Below are 22,594 nucleotides of genomic sequence, written 5' to 3'. Positions count from 1 at the left end.
GCACCGGGCTTCTTGGCCGGCACCGTGGTACCAATGGGCCCCGTGGCCTCCAACACGGCCCCCACTGGGGTTCTCCCTCGATGGCTGACTGGAGCCTTGGAATGATTGTCAGCCTCCCTTTCCCAGCCTCCCAGAAAGGAGTCGGTGGGACATGCATCTTTGGTTCATGCCCAGAGTGTGACCAAGTGGTGGGACCTCGGTACTGGTGGGTATGCAGAGTACTGCGCCTGCATCTTTGCCCTCCCCTGATGAGGAGATTTACGGACCCTCCTCCTTCTGTTCCGCAGGAGGACTCTAAGGCCTACCAGGAACTATTGAAAAGGGTGGCATCAAGCCTCAACCTTCAGGCCGAGGAGGTGGAAGAATCCTCAGACTCCCTCTTCAGTGTCCTATCGGCCTCGCTACCGGGCAGAATGGCGCTACCATTCCATGAAGGGCTGGCAACATTTTCAGGTGACTTGTGGCAAACCCTGGCCTCCTTGCCCCCATCTCTAAAAGGGCAGAACTGAAGTACTTTTTGCCCACCAAGAGGCATGAATATCTATACACTCAACCTGCCCCTAATTCCCTGGTGATCAGGTTGGTCAGCAACCGGGAGAGACAGGGCCAACCAGCTTGTGCTTTGAAAAATACTCAAGGAGGCTGGACTTATTTGGGAGAGAGGTTTATTCGTCCTCGAGTTTCCAGTTAAGGGTGGTGAACCATCAGGCTCTCCTGAGCGGTGAGTGGGGCGTTTTCCCTGTGGCTGCCCCAATGCAGCTCATTTTAGACTATCTCCTTCACCTTAGAGCCCAAGGCCTGGTGCCCTCATCGGTCATGGTGCACTTGGCGGCCATATCAGCTTTCCAGCTGCTAGTGTAGGGGCACACGGTATTCTCCCATGCTATGACTGGCCGATTCCTTAAGGGTTTGGATCGTCTCTTTGCATGTGTTAGGCCCCAAGTCTCACAGCGGGACCTGAACTTGGTGCTGGACCGGTTGATGGGTCTACCCTTTGAGCTGTTAGCTACATGCTCCTGGTTGCACTTCTCATGGAAGGTAGCCTTCTTGGTGGCGATCATGTCAGCTAGATGGGTCTCGGAACTCAGGGTCCTGACCTCTGAGCCCCCATACGTGGTGTTCCATAAGGATAAGGTCCAGCTCCAACTGCATCCTTCGTTCCTCCTAAAGGTGGTCTCTGCCTACCACATGGGTCAGGACATTTTCCTGCCAGTCCTCTGCCCCATCACCATGTGGCCACACACTAGATGTGAGATGGGCTCTGGCCTTTTACCTGGAGCAGACTAAACCATTGAGGAAGTCTTCGCAGTTGTTCATCGGCTCAGCCGAACACATGAGGGGTCAGCTGATCTCCACTCAGTGACTCTCCAATTGGATCACCTTGTGCATCCATACCTGTTTTGACCTGTCGGGAATCCCCCCACTGTCAATTGTGAGGGCACACTCAACTCGGGTGCAAGCCTTGTTGGCTGCCTTTTTAGCCCATGTCCCCATTCAAGACATTTACAGGGCTGCCACATGGTCTTAGGTTCACACGTTGACCTCGCATTATGCGATTGTCTCCCAGACCAGGGAAGATGCTGGGTTTGGCAGGGCTGTGTTCCGTCCCGAGAGTTTGTGAACTCCTACCCACCATCAACAGATATAGCTTGGGATCACCTACTGTGGAATACACATGAGCAATCACAGAAAAGGTAAGTTTTTCCTTCAAGTAACTAGTGTTATTCAAGATGTGTTGCTCATGTCCATTCCACATTCCACCCTCCTTCCCCTCTGTTGGAGTTGTCTGGCAAGAAGGAACTGAGGGTGGGGGAAGTGTGCAGTGCCCTTTACACCGCATCATATGGGCACACTCCGGGGGTCACTAGGGGCGCCCTACGGGTACTGCTAGGGGAAAACTTTCGGCACCAGGGCACGTGGCCAGCACGCACACCTGTTGTGCAATACGCATGAGCAACACATCTCGAAGAACACAAGTTACGGAAAAGGTAGCTGTCTCTTTATTGGAGTTTTTGAAACTTTGCACTTTTAGAGAGAGGTGAAGGATTGACTCTGACAAATTTTCAGAGGGACAATAGAGTTGAGGTCTGTTATTTCTTACCTCTATTTGTTGTTTGTTTATTTATTTAAAAACATTTTTGCTGTTAAGAAGCATGTTACCTCTGGAGACATAAATCCACAGTTGGAGAACTGCAAAACTAAGCATCTCTGATGGTATCTTCCAAACTGAGCACTGAGTCCCATTGGGTAGATAGAAAGATTAACCTAAATAATCTATACAGAAGCCTGTGGAACTCCATAAGGTTGGGTCCCTAATCCATGAGCTATTGGAAGTAATTTACAAAACTTTTCTTAAACGTTACATGAATATATTGTCTCATACTATAGAATTGTAATCCCTATTCCATGATGAGAGATCTTGGAGCTGTAATGTATCTTAATTAAAACTATCTTTAGATAGGATTTTTTTTGACAAAATGCTTTTTGAGGGAAAAACTTTTTAAATTTAAATAACTCTGATTTATTTATTTATTTAAAAATCATTTAAAAAAAAAATCCACCCTGTTTTACTGCTGCTATTAAAATGCTGTCTATTTTAACTCCATAGTCAGGCATCTTTTTCGCTAAGCAGGTAGGGACTTGTCTGACCGATCAGGCGTGCTTAAGGTGATCCCTTAGACTGAAAGCAAACTGCAGAAATTCTTTTATGTCTTAGGGATTGATTTGATTGAATGTTGATGCAAACCCTGAGACCTTTTTACTATGCAAGTGTTTTCTCTTGTCCTAGGGTGGTACAGTGGAGGTCAGCGCAGGCCTTTTATTATACACTTGGAAGACTAAATATAATGCCCTTTTTAATGGGAGCATACAGTGTGAACAGCAGGAAATTTGACCAAAGAAGCTGTTTTTTCTCCGAGACGTTTAGAACTTCAGCACGTTTATGGACAATGTGTGACCTTCCTTGCCTGTAAACAGTCCACTCCTTCACAGTGTTTGCTCTCTCTGTTGGCGTTTACTTTTCTCTGACTGGTGATTGGCTCTTTGGACCTATTTTAGTTACACTTTTTTTACTCTTTCTTCTCATTTATAGGAAATTCCAGTGGAGATAGAGTGAGGGAAGAATAACATTTCTACTTTTTTGCTTTTTGCCTAATAGGTTATGGGATTGAATTTCTGCTTTGCTGCTCGGCAGATGGAACCTTTCTTCTCTCCACTACCAACTTTTGCCTAGTCCTTTAGTAGGTTCAGTTTCACCAACAGAAGAAGAGTACTTTCCTTTGGTGTTGTTAAGAAGATAGTGAAGAACTAGGTAGCTTCGCAGAGCATACTTCAGCAATTCATCAGCTGATCATAGCTCTGATTTGTGTGTGCTAAATCTGTGTTTTTGATAACCGTTCTCCTTTTTGGTTGGGCTGAATCAGTATTGTTCACATTATGGGCTAAAAGTCTCAATTGTTTACTGATGAGGTAATGTTCTGCAGTGAGCGTAGGGAATCTGCAGGCAATTAGGCTACCCTAGACAGAGGTAGCAGGGATGAGTGTGGGGTTGTGGGGAAGATTGCTGTGTATAGGGAAGGAAAATCTAGAGGATATTTGAATGACATTGAGCTGATGCAATGGCAGCTGGATGATGGCCAGCATTCCTAGATTTTGTTGTGGGAAAGCAAGTAGCAATGGCATGAATGAAGGCACTAGTTATGGAGGCTATATTGGAAAAAAGAAAAAAAGGAGATGTTGAAGGTTGGAAGAAGACTATGTGGAAATATAAGGCGAGAACAAAGAAAAATGAGATGTTCTGCATTAACTCTTGCTTATATTGTATTCAAGCTTCTCCTGAGGCCTCTTTGCTAATATTTGCAGGTGGTGTGTAATGCAGCGAGAAGGAGACTCAGGATTCTTAAATATTGTGACGGGTTTGGACCTCGGAAACCCCCTTGGGATCTGCCAGCTGATGTGTCAAGAATACTTCTGCCCCTGATTTCCCTGCCAGCTTGAGACTCCAGCACCTGTCTTGGAGCAGATGGGTGTGTCTGGCTCAACAACACAGACCCAGGGTCTGAACCACGTGCCCCAAAGCTGCAGAGTTAACTGAAAGCAACTTAAGAAGTGTTCCTGTCTATAACACTCCGATGCCCAACTCCCAATGGGGTCTGAACCCCAGATAAATCTGTTTTACCCTGTATAAAGCTTATACAGGGTAAACATAAATTGTTCACCCTCTATAACACTGATAAAGAGAGATGCATAGCTGTTTGCCCCTCCTCCCCCCCGGTATTAATACATACTCTGGGTTAATAAATAAAAAGTGATTTTATTAAATACAGAACATAGGATTTAAGTGGTTCCAAGTAGTGACAGACAGAACAAAGTGAATTACCAAGTAAAATTAAATAGAACATGCCAGTCTATGTTTAATACAGTAATACAACTGAGTACAGATATAATCTCACCCTCAGATGTTTCAATAAGTTTCTTTCATAGACTGGACACCTTCCTCCTCTAGGCACAATCCTTTCCCCTGGTACAACCCTTGTTCCAGCTCAGGTGGTAGCTAGGGGATTTCTCATGATGGCCACCTCCTTTGTTTTGTTCCACTCATTTATATATCTTTTGCATAAGGTGGGAATCCAGAGAGGGACAAAGGATTCCCACCTCTCCTCCTAAACAGAAAAACACCAGGTTAAAGATGGATTCCAGTTCAGGTGACATGATCACATGTCACTGTAAGACATCATTACCCACTTGCCAGCACACATGTCACAGGAAGACTTACAAGTAAAACAGAGCCATCTGCAGTCAATTGTCCTGGTTAATGGGAGCAATCAAGATTCCAAACCACCATTAATGGCCCACACTTTGCTTAACTACAGTAGGACCTCAGTTATATTTCATATTTCTAGTTTCAGATACAAGAGTGATGCATTTATACAAATAGGATGACCACATTCAGTAGATTACAGACGCTCCCCGGGTTACGCAAATCCCATTTATGCAAATCCACGCTTGCAGAAAGAGTTCCATGAGGTTTTTTTTGCTCGTAATTGTCGGGTATACGTTCTCGACTTACACAAAATTCAAATGTATAAGCTTTGTAATGATACTGTACAAGAGACCTTTGTATGGAGCATATTCCAGTTGCATTATATTTACACTCATTAGCATATTTTCATGAAACCATATAGAGTGCAATGTCACAAATATTAGTTATGTCAGAAGGTTCTTGTGGTCAGGATAATCTAAACCAATAGTGACACGAGGCCTGGGGCTAGAGATTTTAGGGCTGCTATTCTGCAGTGGCAGCTGGGTGAACAGTACCAGCAAGAGGAGCAAGTGGATTACAGGCAGACCTTGATGGGTGGCTATCTTGCCTCAATGACTTGAGCAACCACAGTAGCACCAGCCAGATTAGGCAGTGAGATGCAGCTGAATGTTAGTTAGGCACATCAGAGGAGCAGCATGGTGGGGGATGAATGAATAGGTGTTTTGGGGAAAGGAAGACACCAGAGTTGTGTGTTTGGGTCATTGGGAGAAGTGGGGAAGAGGGGAGGAAGAAGATTTTAAGTGCTAATCAAGGGGGCAGGCTCTGAAGAGAGGAGAGGTAAACTTGGAAGGGGTGCTGCAACCCTTTTTTGGAACAGTTCTACATTATAATTAGAGGTGAAGAATGGGAGGTAGTGCACAACTTGTGATGGATACGTGTGCAGAGTGGGGCAGGGGGAGGGAAGATACGTTACTAAAGCACACAACTTTTTGAACACACTGCAAAACAATTCCGGGCTGCTTGTAAATTCAGACTCTAACACAGCAAACTCTTGTGCATGTGATTAACTTTAGATATGTGTTTATGTCCATTAAACTTGCTATGATTGATCATGCAGGGGCAAGATTAGAAAGGCAAAGGCACCAAATGAGCCCAAACTAGCTACAGGAATAAAGGGAAATGAAAAGACTTTTTATCAATACATAGACGCAAGAGGAAGACCAAAGACAGGGTAGGCCCACTGCTCAGTGAGTAGGGAGAAACAGTAACAGGCAACTCTCTGCCGGCGCCTGCAAGCCACACCCCCGAAGCTCTGATTGGGTAGGAGGAAGCCGGTGCAGAACAGAGAGAACCCCTCAGCCTTTGTGCCGAGGGGTCACCAGCACTGCAGGCTTCCGCCGGCGGGCTGGTGCACCGCTGGGAGCTGCCCCAGGAAGCACCACCATGCCAGCCCCAACATTTTGGGGATGATGGTGAGTGGTCCCTGATATCGGGACAAAGGGTGTCCTGACTGATGTGCAGTCGGGACATGGGACAGAGGTGTTAAAATTGGGACTGTCCCGATAATATCGGGACATCTGGTCACCCTGTGTCAATCACCCATTATCAGTATCTCTTATGACTTTGTTGTCAGGGCCAAGGGTGCAAAAAATACAGGCAGGGCCGGCTTTAGGAAGTGCGGGGCCCAATTCGAACATTTTCGGCGGGGCCCTGGCAGGGATGAGTTAAAAAAAAAAAAAAAGTTGAAAAAAAAAGCCTTTCATTTCTTTCATGTGTTATTTACTTTCCATAACTATATAAATAATAAAATTATATATTATGTACATTGCATCATATATGCTGTTGATTGGTTATTAATAACTGCCGTTTCACATATGTGGGTCCCAGCTGCTCCCTGCCTCCCTCAATGAGGCAGGTGTGCAGGGTTACTGCCCTGGGAACTGCAGGGCACAAGTGGACATGGGGCTGGCTGGAGGTAGGGTCTGGCTGCAGGCAGGGCAAGGGGTGTGGGGCTGGTTGGAGATAGGGGGTGTGTGGGGCAGGCTGGCTTCAGGCAGGGCTGCAGGGGGATGCAGCAGGGGTTGGCAGGGCTGGAGATAGAGGAGTGTGAGACTGGCTGGCTTCAGGCAGGGGGGTGCAGCAGGGGTTGGCTGGAGATGGCAGGGATTGCAGGGCTGGTGCGGGCAGCAGTGTATGTGGGGCTGGCTGGCTTTGGACAGGGCCATAGGGGTGTGTGGCAGGGGTTGATTAGAGACATGGCAGGGGGTTTGACAGGGACTGGCTGTGGGCACAAGGTGCAGAGCTGGCTGCAGGCAGGGGGAGCGGGGCTGGTGTGGGCAGGGCAGGGGGTGCAGCAGAGGCAGTTGGAGCCCCAGCCCTTTAAATAGCCCCCAACTCCCTTCTATCCCAGGGCTTTGGGGGCTATTTAAAGGGCCCAGGGCTCCCCAGCTTCTATCCCGCCCTGGACCTTTTCAGTAGCTGTGGGAGCCCTGGGGAATGCATAGGGGTGGCGGGGCTCTGGCTGCTATTTAAAGGACCAGGGTGGCGGAGGCAGCTGGAGCCCTGGCCCTTTAAATAGCCCCGGAGCCCCTCACTCCCCCAGGGCTCTGGAGGCTATTTAAAGGCCTGGAGCTCCAGCTGGGAGAGCGGGGCTACAGGGCTTGCAGCGCTCCGGCCGGGGCTCCAGCCGGGAGAGCGGAGCCACGGGGCTTGCAGCGCTCCGGCCGGGGCTCCAGCCGGGAGAGCGGAGCCACGGGGCTTGCAGCGCTCCGGCCGGGGCTCCAGCCGGGAGAGCGGAGCCACGGGGCTTGCAACGCTCCGGCCGAGGCTCCAGCTGGGGCTGCGGGGCTTGCCGGGCTCCAGCCTGCGCTTCGCTCAAGGGAGCAGGACCACCTGGAAGACCCTGGAGCAGATCACAGCCAGGGACCTGGAGTAAGTTTTTAAAAAAAAAAAAAAAAAAAAAAAAAGTGTCTAAGGCGCGGGGCCCTCTTAGGCGCGGGGCCCGATTCCTGGGAATAGGGCGAATTGGCCTAAAACCGGCCCTGAATACAGGCCATTCCCCCTTGCTAATATCCCAAGTACAGTTTTGCTCAGAGCATGGTAACACTTTCCCATCTCCTCCATCAGGATAGGCTGAATGTCTTTCATCTTCCTTTTTAATCCTTGCTGTTTAACGTGAAATGTGTGGTAGGCTTGAGAGTTGCCTAATTGGTTACTCACATATTTAATCAAATGGGGCAGGGGGACAATTCTTCTCCTCAAGATGTTGTCTTCATGAGTAAGACATGTCAGCTCCCAAGAACCAACCATTCCATTCTTCAGAGCCAGGGAGAAGACTGAAACCTGTTTCATTCTTGTTTGTAAAATGAACTTCCCTTGTATAAATCTCTGTGAATGTGAGAGTCCCCTAGCCCCTCTTCTTTTCCCCTATGGGTAAAACTAACAAAACGTGAACAATAAGATTTAAACATTTTATCTAAACTTGAATGAAAACTATTAAAAGGTAGAAAAATCCAAATTAAGATGAACACTGAGATGATGTCAGGTTAGTCTTTGTTGCATTTAAAAAAAAATTTTAGTTTTGTTGAAATCTTAATGTTTTTTAAAAGTAGGTTTTGTTATTTATTCTTCATTCCTTCTGGTTTACCATATGCAGTTTAACTAAAGTGGTATTAATTATAAACCTAGCTAATTATAACCCTGAAGGCAATGAAATGATAATGGTTGTTTTAAGGAATTGAGACCAAATGAAGGCATGGTGTACAGAAACTAGCTGCACTGTGAGGTTTCCAACACTCTTTCCTACGGTATCCTTATTCAGAGAAGGACTATATTATTCTTCCCATACTCTGTACCAGGAACTGCCTGGTGTTGCCAATTAAATAAATTGAATTTAGTGATGTTGGGTGATGTTTTCTAGGGACTTGACCTGAGACTGTCACACTTAACTTTATTTTAAACTTCACAGTGGACTCTTGAAAGTGAACTATCTATCAACCCTCACAGCTCCCACCATGTGGGTCAGTAACATTGAGCTTTTTTGATTATTGAGTCAAGCTAATCCAGAGAAGCTAGTTCCAATTATTTTTCTTTTTCAGATGGCTGACCACTCATGATTGCTAAATGAGTACTAACATGCTTTCTCAACACTTTGAAGTGTGAAGAAAAATCAGTGCTATTCTAACATTTACTTCTGTAAATTTAGAATTTTGGGTCAATGGCTCACAGATACAGAAAGGTAGGTGGGCAATTGATGCTCTTTGGTGACATTTTTTTTTTTAAATAGCAATTATTATAGATGTTGAAATGTTAGTGTCCCTGTGTAGGGAGAAAGAGAAGAGATTGGTACTTTTTTGTGTCTTATAGTCTAACAGCATGTCAAAGATTGTGACTTAGCCACTTGAGATGTTAATTCTGTTTTCTTTCTAAATTCATTTTTTTCCCCCTCTCAACATTCTCAGAGGTGTACTGGTCACTTTATTATTTCTGCAGGAGTTGTAGACAGCCAGCACACTTGGATTTAGAACCTAAGTTTCTGTTTCCAAGTTTGAAAATGTGGATCGGAAAGTTTCTGGTTGAATGAGGTAGAACTGCAAACAGTTATTAGTTACGACTTAGGTTTAAATATTATAAAGGTTGTATTTTAAAATCATTTAATTTTTCTATTTGGTAAGGCATATAACAGTTTTCCTATATTTTATTTGGACAGCCTGGAAAATGAATCTCATGGGTGGTTTTCTGGCTAGACAGTAGACTGTGCTTAGATGTATATATGTGGGAGGAGTTGTGTATGCACAGTTCTCATGATTCTGAGATGGAAAGCCATGTCTGGGAAGATTAGGACTTTGTCCTGTTCCTGTTGAATGGGAGCAGGATCTGGCCTTTGGCTATAATATTGTGTTTTGTATGTCACTTGTCCAGTAATGTCTTTTATATTTGGTTTGCTTGACCAAATAGCAACACAGAATAAATGGAGTAGAAGTACACTGTCTGTACAAGGTAATAAAGTTTTCCATTTGCAGTCTCTTTAGTAATGTATGATCTGCTATAGAAGTCCCTTGATGCCCTCCCCAACCTGGGAATTGATCTCACATCCTCTATGGATTGATTTATTTCCAAGAGCTATAAAACAAATGTCAGGTGTGCAATTGAGAATAATGACAAATTATGCTTTCTGTGCATAGCTCATCTTGCTGGACATAGGCACACTGTCAAACTGGGATGAAAGTTGTCTTAATCATGCCAATAAAATACCTCTGTTTGCCGTAGATGATTTTTATAGAAGTATCATCTTTGAGATATTGGTGGTGTACCCAGAAATGAACTGATAGGTGCAGCAAAAAAAAAGCTTCAGATACAAGTCTACAGTGTGTTGACTCTGACCCCCTTTGTGTTCCAACTATGTACACAACTCCTAAGTATTTAAGTAATCAAAAAAAAACCAAAACCCTACACTTATTCTTCTAGCTTCGTGTATTCCTCCTCCTCACCAAAAAAAAAAAAAAAAAAAAAGCTGCTGTGATAACATTATAAAAGAAAAATACCCTAATCAACTTTATTAAAAGCTGTCATGTTCAAAATTAAAGACTCCAAGCTCATTGCCTTGGAGGGTTCGCAATTTGGAAGGCTGATATGGAAAGTGAAGGCACCCTAGAAGAGGAAGGGGAAAGACTTACTTTGGATGATGCTTTCTTTTATCTTGTTAGTTTTTTCTTTGTATTCTCCTTAAATTAATCTTTTAGGGACTTGGAAGTGGAAAATATATGGCATAGTATAAGAAGTATAAAATTAGAACAATATGAAAAGTACACAGTTAGACATATTCCATTGTACATAGCCTGAATTTTTGTGCAGATGTTCCCAATTCTGACGATGTGTGCACATATTTTAGGTGTGGGCTAAATAAAGTTTTTTATATACGGTATCATTTACTGTTTTACTTCTTATGGAATACATTTCTTTGTATTGTATTACTGGTATTTTATTCCTCATTAACACTGGAACATTCTAACTGTATTCCTAACCATAATTCCATTCCCAACTGCAAGTCTTGATTTTATATTCTTGTTTTCCAATGCAAGATTTTGAGCCTCTGCCTGCACTGTTGAAGTTGGATGGGAGTTTTGCCATTTATCTCAGTTGGAGCAGGACTGGCCTCTACAGCATTATTCTGTTCCATAGAGAAAGGTGGACTGATGTTAATTTACCGTGAAGAAGAAAACGCTGCAGAATTTACTACCCTCACAGCACTGTCATCCTCGGCTATTGTAGCCATGTGCCACTAATAGCTTCATCTTGATTTTGAGAGTTGCTCAGGTGTACGTTGTGTGATGAAACAGATCGTGACACCTGTAATTTGGAGCAAATGGTTTGTGTTCTTGTACTAGCACTGTGGGGAATGCCCTGTTTTTGCAATATGACATTTTTCAGTTTGATCTTATAATACACACGATGGTTATAAACAGTTATTCCAAAGCTTGATAGTTTAATGTTTTTGTAAATTGCTGTCTCAGGAAATAGTTTTGCCCTGTGTGGCATCCCAGAATACATGAATGACAACTACATAGGAAGAAATGTGCAGAAGACATTATGCAGTTTTTCTCTATCTTTGTTTCTCTTTTTTAAAAATTAAAGGCCTGGATAATTTCCTTCACTCTGTGCTCTGTCATAGACTTTATGGGAGCAGACCATCCACAAGATAGGTTGTCTTTCAGCTTACTTTTCTTTAGGGGGTTCAGCTGCCTTCACGGTGCTCTTTTGTCACATGTTCTGCACGCCTGGCAGCTTCTCAAGTTTGAAACCCTACCTCCCCAGGGAGATGATGTGTCAGGGGATCCTCTGGGAGTCTTGGAAATCCCCTTCCTTAGATCCCTCTCCCATTGCGTGAGGGGCGCCTGATCTGGGGTGAAGTACTTCAGTGTCCTCCTTTTGTTGGGTTCCATTATTTAGCTGGCAAGGACAGGGGTTTAGAAGGGAATGACTAATGTTATTTATAAATTCCCAGAATAAATTATCAGTACACAGTACAAGGTGAACAGTTTTGGCATTTTATATTTTTAATATTTTAAGTGAGATTTTTGCACTTGTGAAAGGATTTGGTTTAACCACTCTGGAAAACAAAGTAAACTATTGAAAGAACAGGTACAGCACAGTCATTGGCAGTGCTAACTTTCCTCATTGTCCTTCCAGTCCTAGACCTGGAAAGACCACCTCTAGCTCTGGGAAAGATCATTGGGTTCTATCGGCCATTTCGTGTTGTGGATAGGGGTGGTTCTGCTATGAACATCTGTCTACCATGAAATGACTGATGCCATGAACAGTGCTGACACCTCCAACTCATTTCACCTTCACTAGGCCAACTATCAGCCATTAGAGGCAAGCAACTCTTGAACATTACCAACCTGGTTCAGGTGCACATACGGGACCAAGAGGCCAAAGGCTTTTTCTGTACCTGTTGTCAGCTTCACTCCAGCAGAAGAAATAACATTGCTAACAGTTCAACTTATTTGCTGGAGTGACTTACCAAAAATGAAACCAGGATGCTTTGCAGGAGTGCATAAGTCTGTCTCTCTTTCATGTCTGTTGCTTTTTCTCTTTAGATAGGGCTTTGAAACATGCAGGGATCTTGTTAAGTGCCCCTTATGTAGCTGATTGTATATTTCAATACCCTGTCTGCTCTTAAGGGGTGAGCATACACCCACAGGGGATAGAGTACGTCATACATGCATGCAATTATGAAGAAATCCAGCTTTTCAGATCTGTTTCTTTGGAAGGTTGCCCAGCAGGGAAGTTTGGTATTTTAGCAGTGTTGCTACCTTGTTTTGGAGAGCTGATATATTTTTTAACTTCCAGGTTGAGAAAAGTATAATTCAATGCAGAAAGCTGTTAAAGCAACAGTAAGGTTGCACAGTTGAAACAAAAGTCAGGAAAGGCAAAAGTGAAGGCTCCTGCAAGAGTGTTAATTTGGCCATGTTTGTGCAGCGGCATCATTTTGTATTCCTATTTTTTCTTTTTAAATGTGTTTATTTTTAAATGATATTTTCTTTTGTTTTTTAGCATTAACTTGTTCAGCATGAACAAGTTAAAGCTTCTGTATGACCTTCTTGCTTATCCTGGTGTTATATTCTGCAACCTTAAGGGTATTTTTTTTGAAGGGGAAAGAAAGGCTGTACTTAATGATGATACTAGTGTTCAATATTTTCACCTATGTTTAAGTTCGTGTCAATAAGGTGCCTGGGTGCCAGAGAGAAGTGTGTTCCACTTCTGTCACTGCTGTCATTTGGTTGTAAACACAGTTATTGCAAGGCTCGGTTGCAGATCAAGGCAACCATGTGTGGGTTTACCCTGTGGTACATCAACCCTGTCTTTCCAGTGGAAATAGAAATTTGTATAAATAAATTTTAAACAAAACTTAGAACTTCCCCTCTTCAAGATAGTCACCCTCCCATTTCCTCCCTTCTCTCTTCATTAAGTGAAGGCAAGGCAGAGTTTTTATTTTTTATTTTTGTAAAATTTTGCTGTATACTTAATGATACTTTTGCAATATCTCTAATACAGGGATCCCTCACCTGGGGGCCACTTGTGGCTCGTGACGGCAACTTTTCTAAGGAGATGTGCATTTGATTACAAATGTAAAATGCTTTCTCTGAACTGTCTTCTGTGATTTTTAAGCAGAAGCATTTGAATCACCCCATTACAACAGGGAAGAAGGAGAGACACTGTGACAGGTTGGATCACAGAATCTCCCCCTTGGGAGCTGCTAACTGATGTGCCATGACTATTACTGCCCCTGCTTTTCTGCCCTGTCAGTTTAGGACATCAGTGCCCTACCTGGTTTGAGCCAGACTTGCTAGCCTGCTGCAAACCCAGACTCAGGTCTGAATCACTTCTAACAGCTGTAGGCTTACCTGAAAGCAGTTTACAGAATTGTTCTTGCCTTTAACACTCAGATGCTCAACTCCCAATGGGGTCTAAACCAAAATAAATCCGTTTTATCCTGTATAAAGGTTATGCAGGTTAAACTCATAAATTGCCCTCTGTAACAGTGACAGAGAGAGAGGCACAGCTGTCTGCCTCCCCCAGGTATTAACACACATTCTGGGTTAATTAATAAGTAAAAAATGATTTTATTAAATACAGAAAGTAGGATTTCAGTGGTTCCAAGTAGTAACAGACAGAACAAAATAAGTCACCAAGCAAAATAAAATAAAACACGCAAGTCTATGTCTAATGAAACTGAATACAGATAATCTCACCCTTAGAGATGCTTCCATAAATCCCCCTCCCCCCCCTTTCCCCGACTGGACATCTTCTAGGTCTGGGCACAATTCTTTCCCTTGGTACAGCTCTTGTTTCAGCTCAGGTGGTGATTGCTCTCCCCTTTGTTTTGTTCCACCCATTTATATATGTTTTGCATAAGGCTGGAATCCTTTGTCCCTCTGGGTCTGCCCTACCCCCCTTTCTCAATGGAAAAGCACTAGGTTAAAGATGGATTCCAGTTCAGGTGACATGATCACATGTCACTATAAGACTTCATTACCCCTTGCCAACACACAGGTATACAGGAAGACTTACGGGTAAAACAGAGTCATCTGCAGTCAGTTGTCCTGGTTAATGGGAATAATCAAGATTCCAAACCACCATTAATGGCCCACACTTGGCATAATTACAGTAGACCCTCAGAGTTATATTTCATATTTCTAGGTTCAGATACAAGAGTGGTACATTTATGCAAATAGGATGACCACACTCAGTAGACTATAAGCTTTGTAATGATACGTTATAAGAGACCTTTTGCATGAAGCATATTCCAACTACATGAGCATATTTTCATGAAATCATATAGAGTGTAATGTCACAGACACTACCTGCCACTGCTGCCCCTGCAGCCTCAGGAATAATTTTTGGTCTGAGCTGGGAACACTGCAGTTCTCTGCTACAGCTGGTCAACTGCACCGCCATTGGCAACCTGCTGCGCTGCAGAAGGGAAGGAGGAGAGAGTGTGTTCTTCCATGCTGTAGAAGGAAGCCCCAGGGAAACTGGTGCAGCTGGTTGTGTCTGAGCCTGGAGAAATAGTTTATGTTTTGATTGTGGCCCCTTGAACTTCTTGAAATATGTTAGGCCCTATACTGATAAGCTTAGGTTCTAATGCTAATTGTCCCTGCAAAAGCCTGAAGGCAGCAGCTACTCCTTTGGGGCTAAGGCAGAAATATTGTGCTGTGATGCCTGAAAGGGAACAGGGCTTTATTAGGTTCTGCTAAAATCTTAGCTCAGCCTCAGAAACAACTGTAAAAAACACTTTTTAATGTGTGCTGAAACAAATTTCTCCCAAACCTAGCAAAATTTAGTTTTTAACTTCAGGAGGCTGTGGTGTGGCTGTGTATGTAATCTACATGACACTCTTTATTGCAACTGTTGTTTGGAATTCTGTGTTGCAAATTTGGTTTTCTTTTGGTTGGTATTAACTGCATTTTTTTCTGTTACTGCACAAACCCTTATTTCAGAGGCTTAGCTATATTAACAGGTGGCTGAGCTTTCTCTCAATCCTTTCTTTCAGAGGAAATCTATCCAGCTAAGTCAAAGTAACTTTTCTAAGAATTTAGAAGTGATTGCCAGGATAAAGAAAGGCAGTCTTAGGCCTGGTCTACACTACACGTTTAAACCGAATTTAGCAGCGTTAAACCGATTTAACCTTGCACCCGTCCACACAATGAAGCCCTTTATATCGATATAAAGGGCTCTTTAAACCGATTTCTGTACTTCTCCCTGATGAGGAGAGTAGTGCTCAAATCGGTATTGCCATGTCGGATTAGGGTTAGTGTGGCTGCAGTTCGATGGTATTGTCCTCCGGGATCCATCCCATAGTGCACCATTTTGACCGCTCTGGACAGCAATCTGGAGTTGGATGCACTGGCCAGGTAGACAGAAAAAGCCTCGCGAACTTTTGAATTTCATTTCCTGTTCGCCCAGCGTGGAGAGCTCATCAGGTAACAATGCAGTCTCCCGAGAATTGAGAAAGAGCTCCAGCGTGGACTGCACGGGAGGTACTAGATCTGATCGCTGTATGGGGAGAGGATTCCGTGCTAACAAAACTCCGTTCCAAAAGATTAAATGAAAAAACATTTGAAAAAATTTCCAAGGCCATGATGCAGAGAGGCCACACCAGGGACTCAGTACAGTGCCGTGTGAAAGGTAAGGAGCTCAGACAAACCTACCAGAAAACCAATGAAGCAAACGGAAAGTCTGGGGCAGGGCCGAAAACATGCCGCTTCTATGCTGAGCTGCATGCAATTCTAGTGGGGTCCGCCACCACTACCCCGCCCCTGTCCGTGGATTCCAAGGTGGGGGTGGTAATCGCAGCCATGGCTGAGGATTCTGCGGAAGGGGAAGATGAGGACGAGCTTTTAGAGAGCACACAGCACTCCGTTCTCCCCAACAGCCAGGAGCTTTTTCTCACCCTGACAAAATTACCCTCCCAAGCAACTATCCCAGAAAATGAAGCCATGGAAGGGACCTCTGGTGAGTGTACCTTGTAAATATAAGACATGGTTTAAAAGCAAGAATTTTTTAATGATTAATTTGCCCTGAGGACTTGGGATCCATTCGCGACCAGTACAGTTACTGGAAAAGTCTGTTAACATGTCTGGGGATGGAGTGGAAATTCTCCAGGAACATCTCCATGAAGCTCTCCTGGAGGTACTCCAAAAGCCTTTGCAGAAGTTTCTGGACAGCGCTGCTTTATTCCGTCCTCCATGGTAGGACACTTGACCACGCCATGCGTGTAGCAAGTAATCTGGTATCATTGCATGACAAAGCCTAGCTGCGTATGGTCCCGGTGATTGCTGGCATTCGAGCAACTTCCGTTCTTTATCTCGCTGTGTTATCCTCAAGAGAGTGATATCGTTCATGGTAACCTGGTTGAAATTCAGGAATTTAATTAAGGGGACAGAGATGGCCATTCCTACTGGGCTGTTTGCCTGTGTCTTAAAAGAAATCCTTCCCTGCAGGTAGCCAAGTGGGGGGGAAACGCGGGGGGGGGCGATTGGCGCTGAGCTTTTCCACGTTTGGCTAGCAGGGATCTTCCCAGCTACCAGCCACGCGGTGGGGGGCGGGGGCAAAGGGGGTGTTTAGCAGTGATCTTCGTGATACCAGCCACAGGTGGTTTCTGCTGCTGCACGTTAACAGAAAGAAGCAGCACTCAATGGGCTTTGCTTGCTATTTAGGAAAGAAGGGCGCTGGATAGATGAAGGCTGCAGAAGACGAAAGACAATGGCTTACCATGGCCGCATGCAAGCCGAATTCTGCTGCCCGGACCTGCATCTGTGATCTGTAACAGCAAAGCCGCAGGTACTCAATATTAAGATGCAAAATCCACCCCAGTGGACAGCCCAACCAAAAGGCTCTCATTATGAAATTTTTTTAGTGGCCTTTTCCTTCTCTACTGTCTTCCTCCCAAACCCCACCTGGGCTACCTTGTCAGTTCTCTCACTCTTTTTACAAAGAATTAATAAAGAATACTTGATTTTTAAATGATGGTGACTTTATTTCCTTAAGCAAGCTGTAATCGAAGGAGGAGGGTGGGTTACTTACAGGGAATGAGTCAATCAAGGAGGGGCGGGGTTCATCAAGGGGAAACAAACACCGCAGTCACACTGTACCCTGGCCAGTGATAAAACTGGTTTTCAAAGCTTCTCTGATGCGCACCGCTTCTGGTGTGCTCTTCTAATCACCTTGGTTTCTGGCTGTGTAATCAGTGGCCAGGTGATTTGCCTCAGCCTCCCACCCCGCCATAAATGTCTCCCCCTTACTCTCACAGAGATTGTGGAGCACACAGCAAGCTGCAATAATAATGGGGACATGGGTTTGGCTGAGGTCTGATTGAGTCAGTAATGTGCGCCAGTGCGCCTTTAAACAGCCGAATGCACATTCTACCACCATCCTGCACTTGCTCAGCCTGTAGTTGAACAGCTCCTGACCACTGTCCGGGCTGCCTGTGTATGGCTTCATGAGCCATGGCATCAAGGGGTAGGCTGGGTCCCCCATGATAACTACAGGCATTTCAACATCTCCAACTGTTATTTTCTGGTCTGGGAAGTAATTCCCTTGCTGCAGCCATTTAAACAGAGTAGTGTTCCTGAAGACGCGAGCGTCATGAACCCTTCCCGGCCATCCCACGTGGATGTTGGTGAAACGTCCCTTGTGATCCACCAGTGCTTGCAGCACAATGGAAAAGTACCCCTTGCGGTTTATGTAGTGGGTGCCCTGGTGCTCCAGTGCCAAGATTGGGATATGGGTTCTATCTATCGCCCCCCCACAGTTAGGGAATCCCATTGCAGCAAAGCCATCCACTATGACCTGCACATTTCCCAGAGTCACAACCTTTCGTAGCAGCAGCTTATTGATTGCTTTGGCTACTTGCATCACAGCAGCCCCCACAGTAGATTTTCCCACTCCAAATTGATTCTCGACTGACGGGTAGCTGTCTGGCGTTGCAAGCTTCCAGAGGGCTGTTGCCACTTGCTTCTCAGCTGTGAGGGCTGCTCTTATCTTGGTATTCTGGCGCTTCAGGACAGGAGAAAGCAAGTCACAAAGTTCCATGAAAGTGCCCTTACGCATGTGAAAGTTTCTCAGCCACTGGGAATTGTCCCACACCCGCAACACTGTGCGGTCCCACCAGTCTGTGCATGTTTCCCGGGCCCAAAATCGGTGTTCAGTGGCTAGAACCTGCCCCATTACCAGCAGGATCTCCAAAGCGCAGGGGCCCACAGTTTGACAGAATTCTGTGTCCATGTCCTCATCACTCTCGTCGCCGCTCTGCCATAGCCATCGCCTCCTTGCCTGGCTTTGCAGGTTCCGGTTCAGCATTGACTGCACGAGAATGCGCGAGGTGTTTAAAACGTCCATGATTGCTGTCTTGAGCTCATCAGGGTCCATGCTTGCCGTGGAATGGTGTCTGCACAGTTCACCTAGGAAAAAAGTCGTGAAATGGTTGACTGCTGCTGCTTGCACGGAGAGAGGGGTGAGACTGTACCCAGAAGCACCAGCAGCCATGTTTTTTGCCCCATCAGGCACTGGGATCTCAACCTAGCATTCCAGTGGGTGGGGGAGACAGCTACTCACAGTGCAATGCTCAGGAAATCGACGCTAGCTTCGGAACATGGATGCACACCACCAAATTAATGTGCTTAGTGTGGCCCCGTGCACTTGACTTTATACAATCTCTGTTTTTAAAAACCGGCTTCTGTAAAATCTGAATAATCTCGTAGTGTAGACATACCCTTAGGTACAACAGAGTTGCAGTTGATAGGAAGAATTAGGCAGCCAACCAAAGCTACTTGAATTAATTCACAAATTGTGCAATGAATACTCTGAAGTGGTTTGTTGAATTTAAAAAAAACAACAAAACAACCCCTTCCCCCAACCTTACACAACGTTAGGAATTGCCTTCAGGATTCTTTTGGGTAGTTAGGACATTAACTTCTGTATATTACTACATAATTGTAAATCTTTAATAGTAAGGGAATTATAATAGGAGATGATTTCGAAGACCTGGAACCTGCTTTCACTATTAATGTTTTTCTCTTAAAATGATTGTTCCTGTGAAAAGCAAATGGAGATAATTTATCTAGTGTTTTTATGATATTTAATCTAACTTTTTCTTATTCCATAAATAGGGTTCCTCAGTTCTCACCAAAACAGCATTACCATCAGAAACATATATTCCTGATTCATTGTTTTTCTAGTAAACTGTGTAACCAGTTTGGGTGTAATATGAGCTTTGTAGTTTCTTTACTTGTTGGTGATGGTGGTGAATCTGCCACCCTGACATGCTGAGTTATACCCCTTCTCCATGAGCATTCCCATTTGTATTAATAAGACAGTTCATTTAATGGGACTGTTTGTTTAATAAGGCACATCTGCCGCTTCACTGTATTAAGAACTTGGTCATAAGGCATTTTCCTGTATATTTCTCTCCAATAACACTCCTGTGGCCACATTGAATTCCCCCTTTATTATTATTATTTTATTTTATTTTATTATTTTCATTTATTGATTTCTGGAATGCATTTTACTCCCCTCAGACCATTACAGAATTAAAAGCTGCATATTTATGAGGATCTCTTCATTCAGTCACTATTGGAATGAGCCGTCACTCAGGTTAAAGTTAGCAGCCGCTATAACAGCACCAGTACCACTATGCAGTAGTTGAGGGATGCAGTTGAAGCCTGATTGAACTTTTAAAGATGCAGAATAAAGTTACCTAGTTGCAATTTGACCAGAGCACTAGGCCAGATCCTCCTCTTGTGTTAATTTTTCTACTGCACTAGCTGTCTCACATCCATCATTTGACTTCTGGGTGGGATGGCAAACAGAAGCTTCATTTTGAAGACTGTGTATCTGTTGGGGAAAGTCTATTTAGTGCCACTGTTGCGAAGAGATGGCTTTATAAACAATGTATTACTTCCTTACTTCCCACGTTACTTCACCGACCAAGTCAGTTTCCATTAATCTCCTTTGTGCCACTTCAGGCCTGAGTCACTTAGGCCGCTGCACTTATACAGTATTTGTGTGTCCACTTATGCACCTAATGTTTGCATACATCTTGAAAGGGATGTTGCATGAAAATCCACAAATGTCGTATATTTCTTGGACTTCCAGGAACTTGCAGTGTTTGTAGTTGGTGGGTGGGGAGGGGAGTAGAGACTGCAGCCAGACAAATGCCTTTCTGTCAGACTGTGGGCTAATTGACACTACACAGTCTTAGCCAAAACAGCTGTACTGGTATAGCTATACCAGCAGAGCCTCCTAGTGTCGTTGCAGAGTTGACTGAGAGATGTAGTTTTTTTTCCTGCCGGCATAGTAACACCACCTCCGTGAACGACACTAGCTATGCCAACAGAAGCATTCTTCTGTCAGCCTAGCTGCATGTACACGGGGAGTTTTGCTGGCATGGCTATTTCAGCTGTGTGTGTGTGTGTGTGTGTGTGTGTGTGTGTGTTTTAAACATCCCTGCTTGACATAGCTCTATTGACAAAACTTCATAGTGTAAACCTGGCTTGAGTATTGCTGCTGTGCAATTACATAGTTGTCATGTTTTATCTCAGAGGCAGCTACACTGCAGTGGTGGGCAAAATAATTTAATCCTCTCCAATATATATTTAAAATCTGTCCTCATGTGAGTGGGTGCAACTCCAGTGCAGTCCCTACTTCTATCTAGCGCTGAACGACTCCTAATTTGTACAGTCACTTAGCCATGTGGGATTCTTTGAGATGAGATGTGCTATAAAAATGTACAGGTCTATCTCTACTTCATAAAAAGAGCATGCACTTTTGTGTGGGTTTAGTTCTTGCTGATTTGGTTTTCATGTTCTGCATGGTTGAGAATAAGATGCAGTGGAGAGTGAAATCATCTGAATTCTTCTAAATATGACCAAAAAACTGCAGCTCTGCAGAGTATACAATTCATTCATTTTTCTTTCTAAATAAGTATACAAAGCTTCATTGATATTCAAAACTGGATGCTGATGCCCGAGGGAGTTAACCACTTAACGTGCAGCCACAGCATTCTGGCACTGGGCTGAATCTTCTTTTTGTATTGGATAATTTATTGATTTAAACAACATAAGAGTCAAATGATGGGGAATTGATATTTACTTGTTTCATTCTGGAATGCTTTGCTGCTTTATTTCTCAAGAAGAATGGTTGAAAAGACTGTCAAGATAAAATTGCACATACAAAAATATCTCGACCTATGTTAATAATGTGTATTTACATTATTAATATTGAAACATTATAAAAATCTAACTCTTCCCCCCATTCTCTTACTTTGGAATTTCGCATGTTTTGGGCAAGGAAGTTATGCACGTTAATTTCATTTCTTTTTTAAACTAGGTTCGACGGGGACAGGTGAGCAAACCCCACAGGTAAGTGGGGAACAAGACCTGGGAGATGGGTTGGAAACAGGAGGGAGCACGGGCTATAATGGCAGAGAGGAAGGAGGGTCAGGGCAAAGCTGGGAGGCAAGATCAAACCAGTATCTTAGATGCCTATATACAAATGCAAGAAGCATGGGTAATAAGCAGGAAGAACTGGAAGTGCTAATAAATAAATACAACTGACATTGTTGGCATTACAGAAACTTGGTGGGATAATACACACGACTGGAATGTTGGTGGTGATGGGTATAGTTTGCTCAGGAAGGATAGACAGGGGAAAAAGGGAGGAGATGTTGCCTTATATATTAAAAAATGTACACACTTGGACTGAGGTGGAGATGGACATAGGAAACGGAAGTGTTGAGAGTCTCTGGGTTAGGCTAAAAGGGGTAAAAAACATGGGTGATGTCGTGCTGGGAGTCTACTACAGGCCACTTAATCAGGTGGAAGAGGTGGATGAGGCTTTTTTCAAACAACTAACAAAATCATCCAGAGCCCAAGATTTGGTGGTGATGGGGGACTTCAACTATCCAGATATATGTTGGGAAAATAACCCCGCAGGGCACAGACTATCCAATAAGTTCCTGGACTGCATTGCAGACAACTTTTTATTTCAGAAAGTTGAAAAAGCTACTGGGGGGAAGCTGTTCTAGACTTGATTTTAACAAATAGGGAGGAACTCGTTGAGAATTTGAAAGTAGAAGGAAACTTGGGTGAAAGTGATCATGAAATCATAGAATTTGCAATTCTAAGGAAGGGTAGAAGGGAGTACAGCAGAATAGAGACAATGGATTTCAGGAACGCGGATTTTGATAAGCTCAGAGAGCTGATAGGTAAGGTCCCATGGGAATCAAGACTGAGGGGAAAAACAACTGAGGAGAGTTGGCAGTTTTTCAAA

The 22,594-nt window shown here is 44.0% G+C and overlaps 1 protein-coding gene across 4 annotated transcripts in view; it reads left to right on the top strand.

The window, feature by feature from the left end:
- The window catches only part of CCNY (cyclin Y), a 231,379-nt gene that overhangs the window by 42,545 nt on the left and 166,240 nt on the right, over positions 1–22,594 (top strand). Inside the window, exon 2 of one of the 4 annotated variants that reach the window (XM_050939150.1) lies at positions 21,653–21,684. The exons of the other annotated variants lie outside the window; for them this stretch is intronic. The gene's annotated coding sequence lies outside the window, so the exon portion shown is untranslated. The remainder of the gene's footprint in view (positions 1–21,652; positions 21,685–22,594) is intronic. 4 annotated transcript variants of the gene reach the window in all.

The sequence above is a fragment of the Gopherus flavomarginatus genome, chromosome 2, assembly GCF_025201925.1.
Source record: "Gopherus flavomarginatus isolate rGopFla2 chromosome 2, rGopFla2.mat.asm, whole genome shotgun sequence".
Taxonomy (NCBI): domain Eukaryota; kingdom Metazoa; phylum Chordata; order Testudines; family Testudinidae; genus Gopherus; species Gopherus flavomarginatus.
The sequence above is the reverse complement of the archived record's forward strand: the minus strand, read 5'-3'. Positions and strand labels throughout refer to the sequence as shown.